The sequence below is a fragment of the Pristiophorus japonicus genome, chromosome 11, assembly GCF_044704955.1.
Source record: "Pristiophorus japonicus isolate sPriJap1 chromosome 11, sPriJap1.hap1, whole genome shotgun sequence".
Taxonomy (NCBI): Eukaryota; Metazoa; Chordata; class Chondrichthyes; family Pristiophoridae; genus Pristiophorus; species Pristiophorus japonicus.
Genome location: NC_091987.1, coordinates 191,215,381 through 191,230,026, shown reverse-complemented (window position 1 = coordinate 191,230,026; position 14,646 = coordinate 191,215,381). Strand labels below are relative to the sequence as shown.

At 45.5% G+C, this 14,646-nt stretch overlaps 1 long non-coding RNA gene across 1 annotated transcript; it reads right to left on the bottom strand.

The window, feature by feature from the left end:
• Positions 1 to 1,803: 1,803 nt before the first annotated feature.
• LOC139275895 (uncharacterized) lies at positions 1,804 to 7,819 on the bottom strand. Its single transcript, XR_011595782.1, has 3 exons — positions 7,735 to 7,819; positions 4,638 to 4,820; positions 1,804 to 1,908 (listed from the first exon to the last, which is right to left on the bottom strand). It is a non-coding gene; the product is annotated as an uncharacterized lncRNA (long non-coding RNA).
• Between the last annotated feature and the right edge of the window lie 6,827 nt (positions 7,820 to 14,646).

The window sequence follows — 14,646 nt, the reverse complement described above, 5'->3', positions numbered from 1 at the left end:
AGCCTTTCGTCATCTGTCCTAATATCTCCTTAAGTGGCTCGGTGTCAAATTTTGCTCCTGTGAAACATTTGAGATGTTTTACCACATTAAAGGCGCTATATAAATGCAACTCGCTTTTGTTGAAACCTTGATTGTGACAGGATGCCATGTGGATTTTCTATAATGCAATGCAAAGCATGAAAGACAGGAGTAGGGAGCATCATACCCTGGAGGGCAGGCCAGACACTCCCCGGAGCTGGTCAGCCCAGTGCTGTTACTGAAGGTGCCCACTGGGCAAGCCACAGGGAATGCTGAGCCGACTGGGCAGTATCCTCCTGCTGTGCACACATCACCTGTGGTCCCATCGACCGGGGCCTATGAAGAAAAACAGAACTGCTGCATTTTTGGAATGAAATTGTTTTGTTATCAATGAAGAGAATAGATTTTTGTTTAAAAAGCACGCATTTCAGTATCAATGCCATATATGGTCGGCACCTGAGAGTGTAACTACAGTTTACCTCGCTCATCTTTCGGGAATATATGACCAGCTACCTCAAGGACCACCCAACAACATTTAGAATCCTATTCACAAAAAGCACCAAAACATTACAAATGATAGCGAAGTCCAAGCACACAGATATTAAGAAAACACAAGAAAGAACAGCCCTCTAGCAGAGAATAAACTCACTAGTCTTATGTTAAAATATGGAAAGGGTAATTTTACAAAACTCCTCCGGTGACCAAGTTGGCAAGTGTACATGGAGTGATACAGGGTTCAATCCCTGGTCTATGCTGATCTCAGCCAGTGCAGTACGGAGGATAATACCCTGGGCCAGGAAGGGGAAGGCGAAGTAGATAAAAACCAAGTGCCCCATTATGCCTCTGCTGGCTCTTTGAAAGAGCTCTCCAATTATAAAAAAAACAAAGCATGGTCTGGCAAAATGTCTTCTCAGGATACCTCGCAATTTGAGAAACATCAGACATGGCAACAGATAAATCAAGTCCATTGTATTTTTATTTTCAACAAAGATTCAAAGAACATGGCCATTTGGTGAAAGTTTGTAATTAAACGAGTAACTGGCCCCCAGGCCTGCTCAATATTAAATGTAAATATGAGGGTGCACGTGACCTGTTCGATGTTACCTTGTAACGGCCTCTTTATTATCATCCAAAAACTCTAAAATTCGTCGGAGGTTTCTTAGGACTCCAGCTGCAACTCTGGTGGAGTCCAGGGGACTCTATCGGTAAACACCATGCATCCGGTTTCGCCAGGACGCATTTCCATGATTTTCTGCACAGCTTTTTAAGGGACAGAACCCGTGCCAGGCGTTCAAATCATGTCAGAGGCATCCCTGAGGGTGGAGCCAGGGGCAGAGACGATCTACACCACCAGGAGTAGTGGGGATCTAGCATGGGATCAGATGGTGTTACAGCATGAGATGAGGGCCATTGGCCTCCAGTTGGACGGAAGAGTGGCCTTCTGTGGGTTGCAGGCCAAAGAAGTGACCTAGGCCCTCAAAGACTGCACAATATTTTGTTATAAAAACACAAAATAAATTGAACCTATTACAGAGATAGACGAGGGGGGTAACACTCTCCCCTTCCAAAAGCCAACCAGGATGCCAGGATTGAAATCAGCAGATGTTTCGGGCCACAATCTCAGAAGAGGAATTTCTGGTTTGGAAATGAGAAAACCTCAATGATGAAGGCCTTTTCACTGCGCTCAATACTCACTGCAGTCGCTGCTCTTTCTCTGCAGTAGAATCCAGCCTTGCAGTAACCAGTGGGTTGATCCAGACCCACGTCAGCACAGTATTGCCCTCCTCCACATGGTGTGCAACCAAACGATGCTCCAAGGCCCGTCCTGTTACTGTACGTCCCACGTTCACATGGCTGTGGCTTCTCGTTGCCATGGATACAGTAAAAACCCTACAGAGAGTACACACACAGGTAGATATTGCAGGTCCTGAACCTGAAATCTATGGTTGACTTGGTACAGTTCATGTGCTTATCAAGCTTCTCCTTAGAAGGGGAGTTATCCATGGTGTCCTGGACAATATTTATCCCTCAATCAACGTAAAAAAAACAGATTATCTGGTCATTATCACATTGCTGTTTGTGGGAGCTTGCTGTGCGCAAATTGGCTGCCGGGTTTCCTACATTACAACAGTGACTCCACTCCAAAAGTACTTCTGTAAAGCGTTTTGAGACGTCCAGTGGTTATGAAAGATGCTATCTAAATACAAGTCTTTCTTTCTTTCATTCCAGAATTTAGTGCATTAGGCAAGGTGACTGTACTAGCAGGGCCCTGCACTATCAAGCCTGAGGTCCAGTTTGAATCTCTGCCTTCACTCTTAGTTGATCTTGAATTTAAACTCAAACACAAAATGCACCATTGTGGAGATGTAAGTAGTGCAATACATCTCAGGTCCAGCAAAATTTGCAGGATCAGTCGCAAATGACTGGACAATCCATTTGGCTCACAACACAGTAGGACTGACAGCAGAAGATGTCCCTTGTCCAGACCATCATTCTCTCACAGTCAACATAATAAAGATACCAAGGCCAGATAGTTCGAAGAATCAACCTCACTTTTGTATAACGGATTCTAATTGTCATTGCCAAAAGAGGCTAAGAATGAGGTCACTGTAGCATGAGTTCAAAGCTTGATGTTTGGAGATCGTGAAGGTTCATAAAATACAGTAGGATAGATTTATCGAATTTGCTCTCCGAGTGTAGAGCTTCCCATAGGGGCCCGAAATTGCCCCTCTCCTTAAGACCTGTTACCACCGCAAATCAGCGATCATGCTGCGGAGTGGAGTGGCCGCCGACTTTTAATGGAATGGCCGCTGTTAGCCCAATTGCTCTCCCGAGTTTTCCCGCCGGTTCCCCGATTCCCCCCTCACTGCTTCGCTGCTGCTGATCCGTGGTAAGCGTGTTATCACTGTGCGCACTGCCGATCTACCCCCGGCCCCCCACCCCACCCCCCACCCTCCAATGGTGACATTCCCCTCTGAAAATCTTCGGCCCGCCAGCGGAGCCGAAACCTGTTTTGTCCCGGTGGTCCGGTGAGGCTCTAGCCTTCTGCAACGGCGGTGGGGCTGCCGCCATGTTTTTTTTTGTTGGCCAACTGCCGACAATTATGCGCCCTGGTTCGGTCGGGCTGCCAACAGGAAGCCTGGCACCCCCTCTTCGGTGCCAGGCTGTTGGCCCGGCTGAAAGCTCCCTGGTGGCCCAGTGGGCTGAAGTTTTAAAATCGTGCAGGCTCTCACCATTAAGTGAAGGGGAGAGCTGTGATGACGTCATCGCGGCGGTCAATCCACACTGCTCCCCAACTTCCGCCCCTCAAAGGTTGTCACCGCCCCCATTAAGAGCGACTTCCAGATAAAAGGAAAAAAAATCAACACAGACCCGAATGTCGCTCAAGAGGCGACCTGAACCTGGCGAGCTGTGGTAAAAACCATCGAAACGGGGCGAGAGCACCCCTTTTCGGGCGGGGGGCAATTTCTACCCCCAGGTGTTTGGATCTGGAGGTCAGCAGTACCTATAGGGTTATTGGCGCCATTAATTGTAGAGGATGGGAAATCTCACTGGGCACTCTGACCTCTGAGGCCAAAGTCCTGATGTGAATATTTGTAAAATCCACCCTACTAGTTTTCATTTTGCCCTGTTCTGATCAAACATAAAACCACCCACCCACTAAATGAAGCAGATAAATTGAAAGAGTTACTTGGCATTCCAAATACATTAGGAAGCTGATGTTGCATTGGGGCTGGTGGGGGCATATTTGTGGGCATAAAGTACTCAATGTGTATATATGTTGATTGTTTTGTTCCCTGGGTGGCCCTGACCTTGAACGAAGGCTGCCTGTCTTACCTGCCCTGCATTGGTCAGTAACAGACCAATGTTGCTCAGGCACCCACCTCCATCCCCTCTCCCTCTGCCAAAAAGGTACATTCAAAATGGAGGAGCCAGCAGACATTCACATGCAAAGTCCCGTCTCTATGAGCACAGTGTACACAGTGTAGTGCTGAGAGCACCGAGAGGTCCTGGTGGTATTATCCCCAAGCCACATTATCAACCACTAGAAAGAACGACTTGCATTTATATATCGCCTTTCACGACCTCAGTATGTCTCAAATTGATTTATAGCCAATAGAGTACATTTGAAGTGTAGTCACTGTTGTATCGTGGGAAAGGCAGCAGCCAATTTGCGCACAGCAAGCTCCCACAAACAACAATGAGATAATGACCAGATAATCTGTTTTAGTGATGATGGTTGAGGGATAAATATTGGCCAGGATACCCATGTTCTTCTTTGAAATAGTGTCATGGGATCTTTTACATCCATGGGGGTCTCAGTTTAAGACGGCATTTCCAACAGTGCAGCACTCCCTCAGTACTGCACTAGAGTGTCAGCCTAGATTTAGTGCTCAATGCTCTGGAGTGGGGCTGGAACCGATGACCATCTGACTCAGAGGCGAGAGTGCTACCCACTAAGCCACAGCTGATACCTCAGGACAAAGGGACAGAGACAAATGGCAGCAAAATCTAGTTGAATGCTGGACTGGGTAATTTGGAACATTAGAAGGGTGAGCTTCAATGGACCAAATGAGCTTTCCTCATCCATATAATTTTCACAACATGAAGAAACTCGCCTTAGGACAAATCTTTGGCTTCTCCGAACCAAAGATATCGCAGTAGTGCCCAGATGGACACTGTGAACAGCTGTCTTCTCCCTCTGCTGCTGAATTACTTTGGAAGAAACCAGGTTTACAGGGGAAGGTGTATGGGTGCCCTGTTCCCAATGGGCAGAAGTGTCCTCCGGGGCAATGGCCAGTCTGTAATAAAAGAGCATTAGCTTTAACTTTTGGATAAATAAATTCAAGTTATTAAATATCATCATAATCTTCAGTCATCTTAGTTTCCAAGTCAATAATTCAGATTCCGTAATCACAAATAAAGTACAGAATCAAAATTACTGCTTTAAGAGAGTAACTGACATTTCTCTTAATGTTTGCACTTTGTTATATTGCTTTCTCTCTTTTTTTCTCTTTTCCTTTTCTTTAATTATTATCACTTCTATTTTTTCTTCCATTTCTATTGGTGGTTGGTCTTGGCTACAAATCATAGGGCAAAAAGTTCATTGGACCAGCGCCATGCATTAGCACCTAAAAGGAGCGCTATCGGGGTGCCACAGCTCTGCGCTATCGGGGTGCCACAGCTCCGCGCTATCGGGGTGCCACAGCTCCGCGCTATCGGGGTGTCACAGCTCCGTGCTATCGGGGTGTCACAGCTCCGCGCTATCGGGGTGTCACAGCTCTGCGCTATCGGGGTGCCACAGCTCCGCGCTATCGGGGTGTCACAGCTCCGTGCTATCGGGGTGTCACAGCTCCGCGCTATCGGGGTGTCACAGCTCCGCGCTATCGGGGTGTCACAGCTCCGTGCTATTGGGGTGCCACAGCTCCGCGCTATCGGGGTGTCACAGCTCCGCGCTATCGGGGTGTCACAGCTCCGTGCTATTGGGGTGCCACAGCTCCGTGCTATTGGGGTGCCACAGCTCCGCGCTATCGGGGTGTCACAGCTCCGCGCTATCGGGGTGTCACAGCTCCGTGCTATCGGGGTGTCACAGCTCCGTGCTATTGGGGTGCCACAGCTCCGCGCTATCGGGGTGTCACAGCTCCGCGCTATCGGGGTGTCACAGCTCCGCGCTATCGGGGTGTCACAGCTCCGTGCTATTGGGGTGCCACAGCTCCGCGCTATCGGGGTGCCACAGCTCCGCGCTATCGGGGTGTCACAGCTCCGCGCTATCGGGGTGTCACAGCTCCGTGCTATCGGGGTGCCACAGCTCCGCGCTATCGGGGTGTCACAGCTCCGCACTATCGGGGTGTCACAGCTCCGCGCTATCGGGGTGTCACAGCTCCGCGCTATCGGGGTGCCACAGCTCCGCGCTATTGGGGTGCCACAGCTCCGTGCTATCGGGGTGCCACAGCTCCGCGCTATTGGGGTGCCACAGCTCCGTGCTATCGGGGTGCCACAGCTCTGCGCTATCAGGTCGCCACAGCGCCGCGCAGTCAGTGTCTCCCGGGAACTTCAGTGAGGGTTCACCGGCGGCGCTGACAGTTAGCGCTGTGCACTCTAATGCCACCCACTTGGTGACGTAAATGGGTGTGTAATGCCCCGTTAGTGCTGCGGTCGTGAACTTTAATGGTTCACTTGCCTTAGCGCTAATTGCGCCAGAGGAAGCAGGCGTTCCCCAACCTCCCGGGCGATACTGAAACGGATCAGTATGTACATGGTTATTAGGTGAGATTTCTTTCATTTACATTCACTTTATTTACATTTGTTTAAGTTTATCCGATGTTTAACAGTGTTCAAATGTCTTTGCTTGCATTTACTTGTGCTCCTCAAATGGTCCAGCTGACCTCCCCTTTAGATGCTAGGATGCTGTTTCCTAGTGCCATAACTTCATTAGCGCGCTGCACCAGCACCCTGCGATTGAGCTTTCGCGACTGAAGAGAAGTGTGGAACGCTTCCTTTAGTGCTCCACTCCGCTCTTAGGGCGCTAAAAATCAATATCCCCGTTGGAGGTGGTAAATATCGCCTGCCGCTAACGTTAGCAACCAGGCGGTGTTTGCGCCTCAAACTGGGCTATAATCAATTATTCCCCCATAGAATCACAGAATAGTTACAGCACGGAAGGCGGCCATTCAGCCCATCGAGCCCGTGCCGGCTCTCTGCAAAAGCACTTCAGCTAGTTCCACTCCACCCGTCCTTTCCCCGTAGTCCTGCAAATTTTTTTCCTTCAGGTAATTATCTAACTCCTTTTTGAAAGCCACAATTGAATCTGCCTCCACCACCCTTTCAGGCAGTGAATTCCAGATCCTAACCACTTGCTGCGTTAAAAAGTTTTTCCTCATGTCCCCTTTGGGTCTTCTGCTTAAATCTGGGTCCTCTGGTTCTCGACTGTTCTGCCAATGGGAACAGTTTCTCTCTATTTTCACTGTCATCATTTTGCTCTAAGGAGATGGTTGAACTATTTTTGTTTTAAATGGTTTTTAACAATTTCTGAGGGTCCTATTCTCAGCTGGCATCTCAATCTGTGCCAAAGATTTGTTAGTCTTAACCTGAAGGAACAGATCTTGAATGTGGTGACCGAGGGGTGGACCAAGTGATACACAAGGTCGAGACCGCAGGCCTGGGGAGAGAGGGATCGCGACCCGCTCTCGGACCCTCAACTCCACAGTTAAATCTAAGTAACAGCATTATATATCTTTTAGTACAAGCTTATCTCGCAGGCAAAGCCTGCATCTCATCATTTTTCTTAATTAAAGCATTGTGTATCTTGAACATTCTTTTCGAGTTATATTTCATCATATCTTATCTTGTACAGATAGTAATCGTGTCTTATAGTATCCTTCTCAAGGCCTCATCTGCTCGGATGTTTTGTGATTATTATATCACTGATTGTCTTGCTGCTTCGGTTTCAGTTTTTGCAAGTTAGCATAATTATATAATACAGTGCTTTTAGATTTTGCAAGTTAGCATAATTATATGATAGTGTTTTCTTTACCCTAGCTTTCAGATTTTGCAAGTTAGCATAATTATATGAAGATTGATAGTGTTTTCTCTAGCCTAGCTTTTATACATAGGTTTAAATTATCTCAGGCTATGCATCTTTTTTGGGAGCTTTTTAGGGGTACTTCATTGAACATGAGGCTAATGGAATTTAAAACATATTTGGTCCAAAGTTACCTGGCCGTGGGGGTTGGGCGATTTTAACCCTATCCACCCGGCAGAATCCAGGAAGGCGGGCAGTGAAAATGTCTCTGCTGGGAAGGAGACTGGATTTAACTGACCCCTTTTTTTTACTCAGGCTTCTGGATGGCCCACTAAGCTGCCTGTGCAAAGTCGATGGGGTCCTTCTTTAAATATGCAGATGGAGGTCTGATGATGTCATCGGACCCCCATGTGCCATTTTAACGCAGGCCTGAGTGCTGAGCTTGCACGGCTCTCCTGCCAGACTGAAGAGAGTTGTGACGTGTTGGGAAGTTAAAGAGTCCCAAACAGGTAAATGATCCTGCGGGCCCAAGGAACTTCATGGTCTCCCCTGCCCCGGAATCACACCCGCTTCCCTCCCACAAGACCCTCCTGGAACTCCCTTGCACACACATACCTTTATACCAGCAGGTGGCCAAAGGCAGCCCAATTTTCCAGAGGCTGGTGGCCGCTCCCTGCCCACTTCCCACCTGGAATGTGTGGGAAGTCGAGCAGAGGCTTTGAGGGTAAAAAAGCCTGGGTCACAATTTTCTCCAGAGCATAGAGTTCGCACCCATCTCAGCCCGCCTTGAATTAAAATCAACGCCCTGGTGTTAAGGCTGTTCGCAACGCATGATATTAACATATGACCTCATCACACATCAAGTATTAGATTGAAAACAAACTGAACCACATAGTAAATTAACTTGGAATTCTGGGAATGAAACGGTTTGGAAAGTTCGAACCTTCCACACTACTACAATCATCTGATTTCATCTGAAAACTATTTTATTTGCTCCATAGCTAAGGAATTGGAGATAAAACAGAAATATTAATGTAGATATTATTGAAAATAGACTTTCAAATTGGACATAACAGACTGACACACATTTACCACCGTTGTAGAACACGGCCGATATTCAGTGCTATTGAAGTCAATGTAACTGACTATGGGGCGGAGTAAATAACAGGCGATCGATGTAATACTGCCTGTTTTACATCCCTGCCCACGTTCAATTTCATCCCCCATAATGGTTTATATTTAAGGCGTTTAACATTTATATTCTTACATGAAGACTGGGCTGAAATCATTTTACCCCCCCCCGCCCATGCCCCCCGATCCACATCCAAACCCAGACGCTCCTGCAGATTAAAATTCAGCCCTGTGTGTGGAAGTACTGAACCTGACTATGTTCAGTTCTCGAGTCTGACGAACAGTCTGGTGTTGTAGTGCTAATCTTCAATCAAGAGGGGCCGTTACTAATCCATGAAAACAAGGAAACGCTGGATCTCAATTTACTCCAGCGGGCCAACATTTATTTTATTATTTATTGCAGGTTCTGATCCAGAAAATCAATCAATCGCTGCACCTCAACTCTATGAAATTTCTACTCCTGCGTGAAAAAAAATGCTATTCATCTGTCCCAATAATGTTTAATTGTTAAAAATAAAAGCTAAATCAAAAACTGTATTAACATTCTGAAAGTGGGAACGGTTCACATTTTGATACAATTGATATTCGTCGCATCCAAATGTCGATATATATATTCTGATTAATAAATCAATTATAATTGGTTCACAATGATTTCTCTTTTTAATTGACATAACAAAGCACTCGGGTACAATAGGGCAGAATTATATGGCAGGTGATGTAACACTGAAGTACTTAGTTCAGGTTGTACAATCTGAAGGATCGAATCTTCCTCGCAAACAGTGGATAACCATCAACCACCTCAGAACCGGTCATGGTAGATGCTGTCACCTTCTCCATAGATGGAAGATTAAAGCATCCCCATCATGTGACTGTGGAGCTCCTAATCAAACCCTGGAGCACATCATCGAGCACTGCCCTCAGAGGGAATTCGCAGGCAGCCTACAAGGTATCCACGTTGTTACACCGGAAGCTTAGGCCTGGATATCCAACTTGGATACTGTCATTTGATTTGCTTTGCTATTACCATAGGAAAGAAGAAGGGCTGGATTTTCAGCTTTGATGATTTCAGGGCGTTAATCGTGGCAGGGCTGTAAAGTTTGCGCCCGGGAACTGTTTGCGCGTCAGCCATAAAAATTGGGCGGCTGGACCCTGAGTGTGGGGCGCAGCGCTGTACACCTATCTTAGAGCACTAGGCCAGCTGAGCACGGGAAAATCCCAAGCTAAAGAGCTGGCCCGGGAGCGCTCCGAGAGAGTCCTGGAGAGAAAAACCTGAAAAACATTCCCAAAACATTGCCCACGCCACCACAACATAAATCGCAAAAACAATTAAAAGAAAAAACAATCACACTTATGTTAGGATGGCATTACTTACCTCTCTACAGTCGGTATCGGTTGGTCCGCCCGTATTTACAGGCCGTCACTGCAGGGCGCGCTGCGGGACGCACGGGTCGGGCGCGACTCAAAAAGCAGGGACTGTCATGTATTCAACTATCATTGTAACCCATGTATAAGCTGACCTAAGTTGTACACCTTGAGAACATTGACCACAAGGGGTGAACTTGTGGGATACACTCCTAACCTGGACTTTCTGGTATAAAAGGGGAAGCTCCACCCACCTTCATCACTTGAGGTCTTGGTAATAAAGGTAACTGGTCACAGAGTGACCTTCTCTCAAGTGTGGGCCTCGTGTGCATTTATACTGTATAGTAAGGACATATCAGGGACGTTGTTCACCGGCGCAGTTCTTCTGGGCGGTGCTGCTCCGTGTCGCTGCAAAACCGGGCCTGAAAATCTCCGCAGAGCGCTGGAGGGTGACCGCCCTCCCAGAGACCTCATCGCCGCCATTGCCGCCCCTCCGGGGCGACAAAACGGAGCATATAAGACCGGAAAACCCACTCCGAAGTACTTAGTGATGTTATAAAGGGTTTAAAACCTTCCAACAATTAAATCCTCAGGAAGACAACGGTTGGGTTACACCGATGGAACGTTACTCACAGGCTGAGAGATTGCTTTGGGCTTTATGCCTTCACTGTAACAGTACTTTCCAGCAGGGCAGGGAACACATTGAGACACATCTACCAGTCCTTCCTGGTCACTGTAAGTACCATTTGGACAAGCTCTGGGATTGGGATCCTGAGATGAAACAAATGGAGAAATGTCAGCATTAATTACAAGTCTTAAAGTGACTTAATCTCTTGCTCAATATCCAAGTTCTAAACAATTGGATCAACACACATTTAGATAGCCTAGAAATTCATTGGTGCCACTTCCGTTTTACAGGCATAAAATGGGCACTTAAGCATCAATATGGCAGGCGGGGTGCATGCGCACAATCTGTGCCGGATGTGTGTCAGCCACCATATTGGTAAAGGCATCCAAGGCCTTGGTAAGGGTGAGGGCATGGGCCATTGACATTCTTGATGACATCATTTACAAATGGTAGATGCAGGAAACTTGGCAAGAAGAGAATTCAAGAGGTCGAGCCACAAAGTAATAATAGCATGGATTTGGAGAGATAGGGACAGAGGCGAGCGATGCTGCAGAGGTGAAAGAAAGCCAACTTGCTGACAGATTGAATGTAGGGGCAGAAAGCTGAGCTGGGAATTAAGCAATATGTCAAGGTTCTGCACCTCTGCACTAAGCTCGAGTGAAGTCAGTAAAGTAAAAGGAAGCACGACTTACATAGATGACAGAATCACTATGGTAACAATTTCTAGTGCTACTCTCTAATGCTCCTGGAAGGTCATCTATAGTAAAGACCAGTCCAGTAAGAATTTCAACCTTTAAATGTTGATTTTTTTTGGTAACAGGCAAGTTCTTGCTTATTTAACAGAAGATCCTGCTCCAGTCCGTCTCTAAAAGACCACATTTTTGATTTTCTCAAATGCGAATTAAAACAAGGTAGGAAATGCTAGAAACACACATCACGTTTGTGTGTTCTGATAAAACATGAACCTATCTTTATTCTTTACAAATGCTGACAGACCCGGATTTCTGCCTTTGAAAAAAAGTCAGATTTCCAACATTTGCTATTTCCTTTGCGTTTTATTGAACCTAAAGCTGTCTTCAGATGAAGGCAAATAAGACAAACATAGTGTTTGATCTTGAATATCTGCTTTCTTCAATCGTCCCTGTATTTTTAGTTCTTTTCGGTGCTAGAATCCTGACCCTGTCGACAAAATACAGATTCATGTTTCATCTCGAGTTATTTGTAAAAATGATTTTCTACAGGCCCAACAATTCATTCTAAAAACGAGTCGATAATTATACCCTCCGACGTCCCATCTCTTTCATCTATCCACACATTATTAAAATCTGAGGGGGTGAATGTTATACGAACGGGAGAACCTCCGTAGAACGATTATCCCGGAATTTCCGCGGCTCTTCCGCCAAAGTTCTGGCAGATGGGCGGGAGAACTTTGGCCCCAGTGTGTCTGGTCACATCTCCGTTCAAAAGTCATATGTCAATGGCCTCAATAGGATTGCTAATATTAATTGTTTCCACGTGTATGATGCCAGCCTTGTCACATTTATAAGAGAGAAAGAATCTTGGCTCAGAAGATCAGGAAATAGAAACTGTATGGGTGGAGATAAGGAATAACGAGGGGCAGAAAACATTGGTGCGAGTAGTATATAGGCCCCCTAACAGTGGCTACACCGTTGGACAGAATATTAATCAAGAAATAGTAGGAGCTTGTAACAACGGTAATGCAATAATTGTGGGGGCTTTAATCTTCATATAGACTGGACAAATCAAATTGGTAAAGGTCGTCTGGAGGATGAATTCATGGAATGCATTCAGGACAATTTCCTAGAACAATATGTCATGGAAGCAATCAGCGAACAGGCTATTTTAGATCTTGTATTGTGTAATGAGACAGGGTTAATTAGCAATCTCATAGTAAAAAATCCTCTGGGGCAGAGTGATCATAATATGTAGAATTTCACATTACGTTTGAGAGTGACTTGCCTAAATCCGAAACTAGAGTCTTAAACTTAAATAAAGCCTACTGATATGAAGGGCGAATTGGCTAAGGTAGATTGGAAAAATAGATGAAAAAATATGGCAGTAGATAAGCAGTGGTTAGCATTTAAAGAAATATTTCATAATTCTCAACAGAAATATATTCCATTGAGAAACAAAAACTCCACAGGAAAAGTGATTCATCGGTGGCTAACTGAAGAAGTAAAGAACAGCATTAGATTGAAAGAAGAAGCTTATAATATTCAAGGAAGGAGGGAGAAAGAAAACAGGAAACTACAAGCCAGTTAGCCTGACATTTGTCATCGGAAAAATGCTGGAATGCATTGTTAAGGAAATGGTATCATGGCACTTGGAAAATCATAACATGATTAGGCAGAGTCAACATGGTTGTATGAAAAGGAAATTGTATTTGACAAATTTATTAGAGTTTTTCTAGGATATAACTAGCAGGGTAGATAAAGGGGAACCAGTGGATGTAGTATACTTGGATTTCCAAAAGGCATTCGATAAGGTGCCACCAAAAAGGTTATTACACAAGTTACGGATTTGTGGGATTGGAAGTAATGTATTAGAATGGATAGAGGATTGGTTAATGGACAGAAAACAGAGAGTAGTGTTAAACGAGTCTTTTTCAGGTTGACAGGCTGTAACTAATGGGGTGCCACAAGGATCAGTGCTGGGGCCTCAGCTATTCACAATTTATATTAATGACCTAGATGAAGGATCCGACTGTAATGTATCCAAGTTTGCTGATGATACAAAGCTAGGTGGGACAGTAAGCTGTAAGGAGAACACAAAGCGCCTGCAAAGGGATATCGATAGACTAAGTGAGTGGGCAGTAAGGTGGTAGATGGAGTACAATGTATAGAAATGTAAGGTTATTCACTTTGGTAGGAAGATTAGGAAAAACAGATTTTTTAAAAAATGGTGAGAAACTTTTAAATGTTGGTGTTCAGAGAGATTTGGGTGTCCTTGTGCAAGAAACACAGAAAGCGAGCATGCAGGTACAGCAAGCAATAAGGGAGGCAAATGGCATGTTGTTTTTTATTGCAAGGGGGTTGGAGTATAAGAGTAAGGAAGTCTTGCTACAATTGTACAGGGCTTTGGTGAGACCACACCTGGAGTGCTGTGCACAGTTTTGGTCTCCTTATCTAAGGAAGGATATACTTGTCTTGGAGGCAGTGCAACGGTGGTTCACTTGATTGATTCCTGGGATCCTGGGATGAGAGGGCGGTCTTATGATGAGAGATTGTGTAGAATGGAACTATACTTTCTGGAGTTTAGAAGAATGAGAGGTGATCTCATTGGAACATACAAGATTCTGAAGAGGATTGACAGGGTAGATGCTGAGAGGTTGTTTCCCCTGGCTGGAGTGTCTTGAACTCGGGGGCACAGTCTCAGGATAAGAGGTCAGCCATTTAAGACAGAGATGAGAAGGAATTTCTTCACTCAGAGGGTTGTGAATCTTTGGAATTCTCTGCACCAGAGGGCTGTGGATGCTGAGTCCCTGAATATATTCAAGGCTGAGATAGATAGATTTTTGGAGTCTAGGGTAATCAAGGGATATGGAGATCGGGTGGGAAAGTGGAGTCGAGCTCGATGATCACCCATGATCTTTTTGAATGGCGGAGCAGGCCCGAGGGGCCGTAGGACCTACTCCTGCTCCTATTTCTTATGTTCTTATGTAGGACTTTCCCATTGATGTCACATTCTGTGATACTGCTGTTCCGGGCTCTCACCACCAGATGGCAACGTGCAGCCTCGGATGCCACATTGTATATATTTAAAACAATCCTTTTTAGCCCCCTATAAGTGCATTTTAAAGTGAGTTTTAAAGTTTAAAATTTGCTTTTTGATTTTATTAACATTAAAATACAATATTAAATTATGTAATATTGCTGTTTTTTGCTGTTTTCCTCTCCCCGCTGCTGTTTTAATCATAAATAACAAGGTTCTCCATCAGAGCACCTCTTTGCTTCAGCCCTACTAG